Source organism: Manis javanica, chromosome 8 (assembly GCF_040802235.1).
Source record: "Manis javanica isolate MJ-LG chromosome 8, MJ_LKY, whole genome shotgun sequence".
Lineage (NCBI taxonomy): Eukaryota > Metazoa > Chordata > Mammalia > Pholidota > Manidae > Manis > Manis javanica.
In genome coordinates, this window is record NC_133163.1 from 82,965,026 (window position 1) to 82,977,150 (window position 12,125).

The window sequence follows — 12,125 nt, forward strand, 5'->3', positions numbered from 1 at the left end:
AGGGTTTGTTTCACTTCTGTAATCTCCTTCCTAACATCTGTGATCTCCCTCCAGACTTCATCCCATTGCTCTTGCATTTTTCTCTGCATCTCATCCCATTGCTCTTGCATTTTTCTCTGCATCTCTGTCAGCATGTTCATGATTTTTATTTTGAATTCTTTTTCAGGAGGACTGGTTAGGTCTGTCTCCTTCTCAGGTGTTGTCTCTGTGATCTTTGTCTGCCTGTAGTTTTGCCTTTTCATGGTGATAGAGATAGTTTGCAGAGCTGGTACGAGTGACAGCTGGGAGAGCTTTCCTTCTTGTTGGTTTGTGGCCTTCCTCTCCTGGGAGAATAGCGACCTCTAGTGGCTTGTGGTTGGCAGCTGTGCACAGACAGGGCTTCTGCTTCCTGCCTGGTTGCTATGAAGTTTATATCCGCTGTTGCTGTGGGCGTGGCCTGGCTCGGGCTGCTCCCCCTTCACAAGGCGCTGGGTTCTCGCAACTGTGGATGTGGTCTGGATGTTGTCTGGATGTTGTCCTGTGTCCTCTGGTCTCTATTTTAGGAAGAGTTGTCTTTGTTATATTTTCAGAGATAAATGTGGTTTTGGAAGGAGATTTCTGCTGCTCTACTCATGCCGCCATCTTGGCTCTGCCCAAACACCTGCTTTTTTCTCTCTGTTGTTTGCATGAAATATCTTTTTTCATCCCTTGTCTTTAAGTCTGTGCTTGTCTTTGGGTTGGAGGTGTGTCTCTTGTAAGCAGCATATGGATGGGTCTTGCTTTTTTATCCATTCCATTACTGTGTGTCTTTTGATTGGTGCATTCAGTCCATTTATATTTAGGGTGATTATTGAAAAGTATGTACTTATTGCCATTGCAGGCTTTAAGTTTGTGGTTACCAAAGGTTCAAGCTTAGCTTCTTTACTATCTTACTGTCTAACTTAACTCACTTATTGAGCTATTATAAACATGGTCTGATGACTATTTCCTTTCTCTCCCTTCTTATTCCTCCTCCTCCCTTCTTCATATGTTTGGTGTTTTGTTCTGTGCTCTTTTTAGGAGTGCTCCCATCTAGAGCATTCCCTGTAAAATGCCCTGTAGAGGTGGGTTGTGGGAGGAAAATTCCCTCAACTTTTGCTTGTCTGGGAATTGTTTAATCCCTCCTTCACATTTAAATGATAATCGTGCTGGATACAGTATTCTTGGTTCAAGGCCCTTCTGTTTCATTGCCTTAAGTATATCATGCCAGTCTCTTCTGGCCTGTAGGGTTTCTGTTGAGAACTCTGATGATAGACTGATGGGTTTTCCTTTGTAGGTGACCTTTTCTTCTCTCTGACTGCCTTTAATACTTTGTCCTTTTCTTTGATCTTTGCCATTTTAATTATTATGTGTCTTGGTGTTGCCCTCCTTGGATCCCTTGTCATGGGAGTTCTGTGTACCTCTGTGGTCTGAGAAGCCATTTCCTCCCCTAGTTTAGGGAAGTTTTCAACAATTATTTCTGCAGACACTTTCTATCCCTTTTTCTCTCTTCTTCTTCTTCTGGTACCCCTATAATGCAGATATTGTTCCGTTTCGATTGGTCACACAGTTCTCTTAAAATTCTTTCATTCCTGGAGATCCTTTTATCTCTCTCTGCATCAGCTTCTCTGCCTTCCTGTTCTCTGTTTTCTTGTCCATTAATGGTCTCTTGCATCTCGTCCATTCTGTTTTGAAGTCCTTCCAGAGCTTGTTCTACTTCTGTATTCTCCCTCCTTGGTTCTTGCATATTTCTCTGCATTTCCATCAGCATGGTTATGACTTTTGTTTTGAATTCTTTTGCAGGAAGATTGGTTAAATCTATCTCCCCAGGTTCCTTCTCATGGGAAGATGTAGAAGATGTCAAAGCTGTCTGGGTTAGTCTTGTCTGGATAAAAATTTTTTGCCTTTTCATGGTGATAGGTGCAGTGGAGTGCTTTTGACTTGTCTGCCAGCTGGGAGAGTCGAGACTCCACTTGGCTCCTGACCTTTCTTTACTGGGACAACTGTGACCCCCAGTGGCTTGTGTTGGGCAATTGCATGTAGATTGGTTCTCTGTATCTTGCCCGGCTGGTAAGGAGGAAGCTCCCTTGCTGTGGGCATGGCCAGCCTCAGGCCGCTGCTCTGCTATGGTGGGGCCCTGGAGGGGTAATGGACAGGGGGTTGTTTGGCTATTTACCTCCATGAGGGGTCTCAGAGCTGTTGCCCAGGGTGTTAGTGTGCCTGGAGTTCCCTGGAATTTCCAGCTGCTGGACTGTGACCCGGGATGCTTCCATCCAGCTGTGGGGTCCCTGTTCCTTTAAGACTTTCAAAAAGCACTTGCTTTTCTTTGTCACTGGAGCACCAGCTTCGGGACCTGCTCACAGGTCTTACAGTCCTGCTTCCCTAGTGTCCAGCACCCCATGCATGCATTGTGTGTCTGCGCTCTTGTGCAGATGGCTGGGGCTGGGTGTTTAGCAGTCCTGGGCTCCCTCTCCCTCCCCGCTCTGACTCCTCTCCTCCCGCCAGGAGCTGGGGTGAGGGGCCTTGGGCCCTGCCGTACTGCAGCTTGTATCTTACCCCTTTCACCAGGCGCTGGGTTCTCACAGGTGTGGATGTAGTCTGGCTGTTGTCCTGTGTCTTCTGGTCTCTCTTTAAAGATAGTTGTATTTGTTGTATTTTCAAAAATATATATGTTTTTGGGAGGAGATTCCCACTGTCCTACTCATGCCACCATCTTGGCTCTGCCCCCTAAACAGACATTTTTCCAAAAAAATGTATAGACAGTAATGTGAAAAGATATTCAATATCACTAACCATCAGGGAAATACAAATCAAAACCACAGTGATATATCACTTCCTACCAGTCAGAATGAGTGGTATCAAAAAAGACAAGAAATATGAAGGAATTTAGGGAATTTGGAGGACTTTTATTCCCCACCTGGCACAGTGACCCTGTCCTTTTAATGCTGTCTGGAGAAAGATCATATGTGGCACTAGGGATCAGAGCAGGAATCCACCTCTGATTAGACAAAAATACTATTGAAGCCGATTTAAGCTCTGAGCATCTCCCAAGCAGAGCTACCATTTGAGTTAAATTGTGCCAGCAATATTGGGCAGGCACTGTGGCAGAGAGAAAAGAAGGAGAGAATACATCTAGGATACTGGTCCCAGAGCAACACTTGTTAGCAATGTACACATTGCTCTTCCAAGTAGAGCCTCTCATGAAGGAACAGTAAAGAAATTCACTTCCTATCAAGGAGTGGGTTGGCAATATTCTACTGACCCACTTCTGCCATGGCTCAAACCCCTACTTTGACTAAGTGGCATGTCTATTTGCATCAGAGGTACACTTTGTCCACCAGCCCACTGTCTTTGAGAAGTGAGGGTGTCATTACACCTTACAGAGTACTCAGATTCTCCCAGATTTGGCATGTCTATTTGCATCAGAGGTACACTTTGTCCACCAGCCCACTGTCTTTGAGAAGTGAGGGTGTCATTACACCTTACAGAGTACTCAGATTCTCCCAGATTCTGCTTGTTATTCCTGTGGTGGCCTCTGCAGCTTGTAGAGAAGGAATGGGAGAATTTCTTGCCATTGGTATACACATAGGTCAAGTTGGGACAACCCACCCACATGGACTACATTGCTATTCAGCCCAACACTGACACCATCTGGATGGAAATAGGAACAAACCACAGCTGCCAGTGGATTGAATTTACAGCAGTTTGGCTGGTGGTCATTCGTGACCCCTGACCATTAACCCTTTGCACTGACAACTGGGCTGTTCTAAGGGGATTGCTTAGGGCTTAGACAATGGCAAGCTGAGGGGTAGATGACCATTAATAAGCCCTTGTGGGGTCAGAAAATGTGAAGACACTCAGGCCCACCTGAAAGAATTTAAGGCCATTGCCACTGTTTTCCACATCCTAGTTCATAAGGCACTGACATCCCTAGCAACTAGGAATATGATGCTCTAGCTTGAATATGAGCCTTAGCAACTGCCCCTTCAGCAGACATAGCAAAATGGGTGCATGGAAAGAGTGGCTACCACAATGTCTGGGTGGGATGACATATTACATAAGACACCAAATTGCCCTTGAAATACAACTCCTGGACTAATGCAGTAACAGTATGTCTGTGTTTTCGAAACAATGCCCAAGGAAATTGCCAAAGGAGTCTGGGACCACTCACCAGATTCCCAACTGGTGAGGGATTGGTAAACTGATTATACTGGCCACCTCTGAGTAAGGGTTCTAAATATGTCTGGTTTATGTGGACATTGTGTCTGATCTAACTCAATATTTCCCTTGTCATTATGCAAACCAGGCTGCCACCCATTAGGGAATTAGTGAAGCTGAGTACCATGTATAAATACCCAGTGATTGGGGTTCACATTTCAAAGGCCATGATGTGCAGGACTAGTGAAACCAACATGACATTGAACAGAGGTTCCATCTCCCCTATAACACACAAGCAGCAGGGTTGGTAGAAAGGAAAAATGCAATATTAAAGCACCAGATTAAATTACTACTAAGTAAAACCATCTTGACTGGGTGGACTAAGGTAATGTCCCAGGATTGATATATTTGAATGATCAACCAGTAGTGTCCATTGCCCCATATGCCAGACTGGGGACCCCTGCTGAAACACCCAGAGCTGTAAAAATACAGAAATTGAGGGAAACAGCCATTGAGGATGAACACACTATGCTTCTGGGAACACCAAGCCCCATCACATCTGGAAAAGCGGTCAGGTACAGCAATTTACAAGGAGTGTCCCACTGGGACGGGTGAGTTACTTTGCACCCTGGGTGAGGGGAACTCATCAGTCTTCACTGGGACCCGCTGTCCTGCTGCAGGCTAGGCCTATTAAAGCACATTGTACCTGGAATAGAACATGCACCACTGAAAGAGGGGGAAAGGTAGGGGTTCTGGTCTGGCTTATTCTGCCCCCACTCCATCTGCCCCCACCTGACAGTGCTGTCTCCCTTGGCCAGTACGGTATAGTACCTGCAGCCAGGTCAAATTCCTAAAGCTGCCAACCTCCCTCTTCTCAAGGCCAGGTGGGCACATTCTGTTTTCCACTGGTACAATCAATTGGCCATCATCTTTGTTCCCTCCATTGGCCTGGAGGTTGTTATAGCACACATAGAAATCCTCCCTAAATTCACCCAGCAATGCTAGAATAACTGCCAGCAAAGCTCATCTTGACTGAACACTGAAATATCTCTAAGAAACACCATCCTCCAAAACAGAATGACCTTGGACATTATTACTGCCTTGTGAGGAGGCACCTGTGCCATTATCCAAACAGAATGCTGTGTGTTCTTACTTGATTAGTCTCACGTATCTTCTTATTAAGTCACATGAAGACACAAGTGAACAGCCTGTGTGATTCAACCCTCAGCCAAAGGGATTTAGTAAACCAATGGTTCAGATCATGGGACTCTGTAGAGACAATTGTTACTGATTTGGGGAATCGTGAACTTAATCTGTGTTTTCTCTTACATGAGCCTGTATTGTTGCTGTGGCATCTGTCTCCAGTGCAGACAGAGAACTGCCAAAGGAGCCACCTCCATGCCACTGAAGCCCTTTCTGACCTCTCAGGGCACACTGCAGAAGAAGGGGGCATGTGAGATTGTAAGAGCTGGTCATGAGGGGTGGAGTGTTAGGGGAGGTCATCAAAAGGATAGGACAGCCAGTAGGCCCCTGAGCTAGACCTGAGCAATCAGAGGCTCCTCCCCCCTCCTCCCCTATCCTTGGAATGTGTATTCCACTTGCCTTCACTGCTCCCAAAAGCTGCTCCACAATACAGCCTTGAAACAGTTATGTAGTGTTGAGACAATGTGGATGGGAAATATGACTGAACCCAGTTAAGGCCTCTATATAAACTTTTAAGAATTGATGGGCAGGTGCAGAAATCTACTCATCTTGCAGCCACCCAAAACAAGCCTCATATGTATGTTCCCTGGCTTATTAAACCTTCCACCCACCAATAGGGAGTGGCCTTCCACTTTTTTCACTGTCTCCTTGTCTTCTGTGAGTATGGGAGCTGGTTTCAGGTCACACCTGGGAAACTCCTAAGGTTGTGATTCAACAAGACTCCCTTGCCCCTTTTTCAATAATTGACAGAACAAGCAGAAAAATATTCATCAGAGATGTATTGGCCCTATAACCAATTTGATATCATTGACATTACAGAACACTTATACCAAAAACATCAGACTGATGTTATGCTTCTGAAATACACACAGAACATTTACCAAGTTAGACCATATTCTGGGCCATAACATAAGTCTCCATAAATTTAAAAGGATTCAAGTTACACAGAGATGTATATACAAATGTTCATAGCAGCTTTATTTGCAATAGCCAAAAACTGAAAATAACTCAAATGTCCCTTAGCAGATGAATCAACTAACAAATTGTGACACATACATACTATGGAATACTACTGAACAATAAAAATGATGCACTATTGAAACACACAATAACATGAAAATTATCTAAATAAATATGCTGAGTGAAAGAAGTCAGACAAAAAAGAGTAGATACTACATGACTCAACTTCTATAAAACTCTAGAGAATGCAAACTAACATACAGCCATAGATAAAACAGATTGGCAGTCATCTGGGGAGGAAGAATGTGTGAAGGGATGGAAAGGGGGGATGGTCAAGGAACTTTGGGGGGATGGTAGGTACGTTCACTGTATTGTGATATTTTCATGGTTGGATACATATGTCAAAACTTAAACTGTACACTGTAGATATGTGCAGTTTGATATATGTTAATTATATCACAATAAAGTTGTTTTAAAAGTCTAATAGGTTAATCTATAGCATCTTACTACATTGATGGACAGTGATTGCAAGGGGGTTGGTGGGGGGACTTGATAATATGGGTGAATGTTGTAACCACAATGTTGCTCATGTGAAACTTTGATATACAGTAAGATTGTATACCAATGACACCTTAATAAAAAAAGAAAAAAAATCTAAGAGGTCAAAATAAATATACCTTAAACTAGTATCTATGTCCTTTTAAAGAAAATCTAAAGATATCTTAATAATTTGACACCCTGTGCATAACTGTCAGAACCTCAGGTAATCACAGATAATTTTGAAACCAATCAGTCAGCTGACCAAGATTAACTGCGTATTTAGACAACACTGACATGCACTGGGGCATTCCATGCACCTTAGGGTTTTCTGTTGGTACTCATGTATCACAGTGGTCAGGTCAGGATATGATTTCTCTTGCAACTGGAACAAAAACCTTAACTGAATTTGATGATATAGACCTAGTTAGAGATTAAGACTTCAGAGGACACCTCCTTGGTACTTTTAAGTTAAATGAAAAATAATTTAAAACTTCACTAGTGTTTATTTAATGCACTGCTATTTTATATGTGATATTTCTTGTCACCCTGTTATTGTTTTCCAGAACATGCAAAAGTCATCACTCTTGACAAAGAAGTTCCCAAGAGTGCACAATGTAAATCATTTACATGATCTTGTTTTGCCCAGAGCATAGAATAGGAGAATTTCACCCAAGGGGTTCTTTCCAGTAGTGAATATATGTCAAGCTGAGGGAAAGCTCTTCATACTGTCCCCACCCAACAATGGACGTCATCTTGAACATACAGCAGAAGAAACAAAGAAAAAATAATCTGATATTAGACAAAATATGTGTTTAGTAAGTTATCAGTTGTTCTCTGTGAATCTCTTCTATAAAACAATTTTTAAGTATTTCATTGTTCCTGTATCATGCATTCCCACTTGCTTAGAGTTGACTTCTGACTTTTAAGAAGGTCATTTCCAGGTTTTCTCTTCCTGTCTTCTTCCTATTGGAGTTTCTAGGGTCTCTTTAACAGCAGTGTGTGTGCCACACAATGCAGTGCCTCAGAGACGCTCTCAGGTCTGCTCTGGGAGATCACACTTCTTTGACAGCTACTTGATATTAGCAGTTTCCTGCTATTGTGACTCAAATGGAGCATGCCATTTAAGAAGATAAAGGTTTTCATATAAAATGAATATTATATGCTAAGATAACTTTTAACATAGAGATAGAGGTAAAGAGGATTGTATATCCAGTGAAAAGTGGTATGATATTACATTACTATGGAAATAGGATTAAAACTCATAACCAGAAAGGAAATAGTGGGAGGACATTGGACAATTTCCCTGTGAACCTCACCTTAGTGTGTATCTAGGGCAATCTATTAAATTCTCTACGTCCAAATTTTTCCATGTAAAAATATAAATGTTGAGAATCTCACAGTACATTACAATTTTAAAAAGCTTAATAGAAGGACATTGCATCTAGAGGGGATGGAAAATGTTTCTATAGTCTCATAGTCCTAAAAGAGCAACTCAATTTATCTCCTTTCCCAAAGTTTTCAGTTACACTAATCCCAAAGTTAACATTACTCTCTTTGGTGAAAATTCTGGCTGAGTTACCTGTAAGAATTCCATAGTTGCTTTAAAAAAATGTGAGATTACCTCTTATAAATCTTCTTAAAATGTTAATAACCCTTCTTGAACAAAAGCAGAAGTGAAAGGTGAAAAAGTGATTAAGCTACTAGAAAGCCAGCAGCATGTCTGATCCTTATTGTGCACCTGTACATACGACAGGATTGCTAAGTATGTGCTTGTTAATTTAGAGAAAATGTAAGAAGCAGGTATTTTAAAGGTGGTTCTATACATTTTGCTTGGAGAAGGTAGCTATTCACTAACTTTGGAAATTGAACTGCTCTCAGTTGCCTTTTAATGAATAAAGAAAGTAATATTTATTAAACATGCACTGAGTATCAGAAAAGTTTAAGTGCTTTCTGTTTATTTTCTGACTCATCTTCAAACAATTCCATTAGATTGAGTGCTTTTTACAAATGAAGAAATGGAAACAGAAATAGGTTTAGCTCTAGGTCATAAGGTCAATACACAATAGATTCAGATTCAGACCAGATCTAATTAAAACGGTCTATGGTCATTCTACAAATTAGTAGAATAACTATTATTGATAAATTAATATTAATATCACTTAATTACTAAATTGTTTTATAATATAAAATTATTATTTAAATTATTGATAATATAATCCTAAATTTTGGATTTATATTGATAAATAACACAATGCACCAATGTTACAAAATATTAACTATTTCAAAACTAATGAAAAACAATATGGTTTCTCATTGGTAAACTGTTTCCTAGCAATGTACTTACTTATCTTTTATTAAATTCCATTCTCAAACATAGTTGAAACCCTGCTTCTGCTATTAGCTACCTTCTATGCCATTTATTCCAACAGATACAGAACTAGTTATTGAAAACTAATCTTGGAAAAGTTTGTTGATAAAAATTAAGGTAAAGGTCAAAATCTTCAAGTTTCTTGGGGGACATAAGTCTTTTAGGTGTAATACTGGGATATTTTTTCAGAAATTAAACGAATCTCTATTATGGAGGATACGCTTATGTGTAAGTTGCAAGACTATTAACACATACCTCCTTTTCCACAGTAATATGTTTGTTATCTAATTTCTTTAGGACTACCTTACTTCCATCCTTAACCTATGCCTCTGAGTTCTCAGTATAAGGAAAGGGAAAACGTACTCATAAGGTAATGACTTTCATTGTTCACCTGCTCTTCTTGGCACCACCCTTGAGATTTCAGAAGATAAAAGATGATGATACACACAAAAAAAGCAAAACAAAGCCATGGGAAATAAATAATAAAGGGGGAAGAGAGATATGCTTATCTTTCAGCCGCCCAGCTTGAGAGGACTTCTCAATTTACTTAAGGATGAATATCAACAACATCATTATTACATTTAGAGGTAAATAAATAGCAATCTCTGAAGTTTTAACTTCATGTTCACTCAGCAGTAACAAAGATATATTTTGCTTTCACATGCCTACTATTTAGTCTCAATTTAGAGAAGATATGGCAATATCACAAAACCTAAGGGTTTCCTAGAATCCACTGATGTAATTGAAAGTAAATATTTCCTATTGATAAACTTGATTTACAAGGCGCTTCCATTCAGACTTCAAGTCAGAATCTAAGGCTAAATTGCCTTCCACTTTGATCAATCCCTTTCTCACATAACTCTCCACTGACATTTTTTTTCTAATACATTTATTTTATTTAATTATGTTTAATTATTATTTTAATGATGAATTATGTGCTTGATTTTACATTTGAATTATCATGCCAAGGTATTTATTATAAGACCTTCTATACAGCTTCTCTCCTAAATATATATATATATATATATTCATATCTTAGATAAAAATATATATCTTAGAGTAATAAGCTAAAAATTTAGTTTTATGGTGTCTTATAAAAGAGTTTCAGCTGAAGCTTGTAGGAATCATTATGTACACATACAGAGAAAGTGTAGTTCTGCACCATGTCATTTGTTCTGAATTTCAATACCTGTTCACCATAATCTTCCTAAGCAGATGACTACAATTTTAGTTACTAAGTATGACGATTGTTGCTGGTGCCCCACACAGATTGTTTTTACTGGAGTGGCAGACTGAATCTGGTTTCAGGGTACCACAGTCTATTTAGCCCTTCCTTTTGCTGTACTGCTTTCCCCACTCCCTTGAGTGTACCCTCTCAATTAATCATTTGCTTAAAAATCCCATCTTAGACTCTGCTTGTTGGAAAGCCAGTCATAGGCATTTAGTTTCTCTTTTGGGCATAAAGCCATGAATAATTTGCCAATATTTGTGTTCCTGATTATACTTTTCACCTTCAGATACAGATGCTAATTTTAAAAATTAAGTTTCAGTGAAACAGAGATCTGAATCAAATTCTAAAATTTAAGTACCCTTTCCTATCCCACTGACAATCTATCTTTCTCTCTAAGTTATTTTAGAGGATGTACTGACTGAAATGGATGAAGGAAATCTGTCTGTAGTGTCAGAGTTTGTGCTTCTGGGACTTTGCCACTCGTGGAATATGCAGGTCTTATTCCTAATGATATTTTTTATGCTTTACTTGATCATTGTATCTGGAAATATTGCGTCATGATCTTAATAATCACTGACCCCCATCTCCATTCTCCCATGTACTTCTTGTTGGCCAACCTGTCCTTTGTTGATATGTGGCTTTCTTCAGTCACCACGCCTAAGATGATCACAGACTTTCTCAGGGAGAAGAAGACTATTTCCTTTGGAGGCTGCATGTGCCAGATTCTCTTTGTGCATTTTGTTGGAGGGGGTGAGATGGTGCTATTGGTGGTAATGGCCTATGACCGCTATGTGGCCATCTGCAAACCACTTCACTATTCAACTATTATGAGCCTACAAAAATGCATTGGGCTGGTGGTGATTTCCTGGACCATTGGCTTTGTGCATGCCATGAGTCAAATGGATGTGATTGTACAATTGCCTTTCTGTGGCCCCAGGGAAATTGACAGCTTCTTCTGTGATATACCTCTGGTAATCAAGCATGCCTGCATAGATTCATACAACTTGGGAATATTAATGAATGCTGATAGTGGGGTTTTGGTCATGACCTGCTTTATGCTATTGCTGATATCCTACACATACATTCTTCTCACTGTCCGCCAAAGCTCTAAATCTGGTGCATCTAGGGCACTCTCTACCTGTACTGCCCACATCACAGTGGTGGTACTCTTCTTTGGGCCCTGCATCTTCATCTATGTGTGGCCACTCAGCATCACCTGGGTGGACAAGTTTCTTGCTGTGTTTTACTCTGTTATTACACCTCTCCTAAATCCAGCCATTTATACTCTGAGAAATAAAGAGATAAAAAATGCCATGAAGAGATTCAGAAGCTATTACATGCATTCCAAGAGAAATATTTAATACCCAGAAACCTCACTGTAAGCACTTCAAATTGACAATATACTGACCATGTAAAATAGGTTGAAAATTCTAGGCATTCAGTTTATATCTATATGTTATGACTATCTTCAGTACAGGAATAGGGTTAACATAATTCAAGGAATTTAGACATTTATGAATCAACCAGGAAAACACCATGAAATAGTCCCTAAAATCCAAACACTAATGATCTTTCTTTACAAGGGAATTATCTAATCAGTCTTCCCATACCTTTAACTATGTTAAACGTGAGTCTGAAATTCACTCAATAAAGCTATACAAACCATCC

General features: G+C 40.1%; 1 pseudogene; it reads left to right on the plus strand.

The window, feature by feature from the left end:
- Positions 1-10,880: 10,880 nt before the first annotated feature.
- LOC108399983 (olfactory receptor 4K14-like) lies at positions 10,881-11,818 on the plus strand (annotated as a pseudogene).
- The last annotated feature ends 307 nt before the right edge of the window (positions 11,819-12,125 follow it).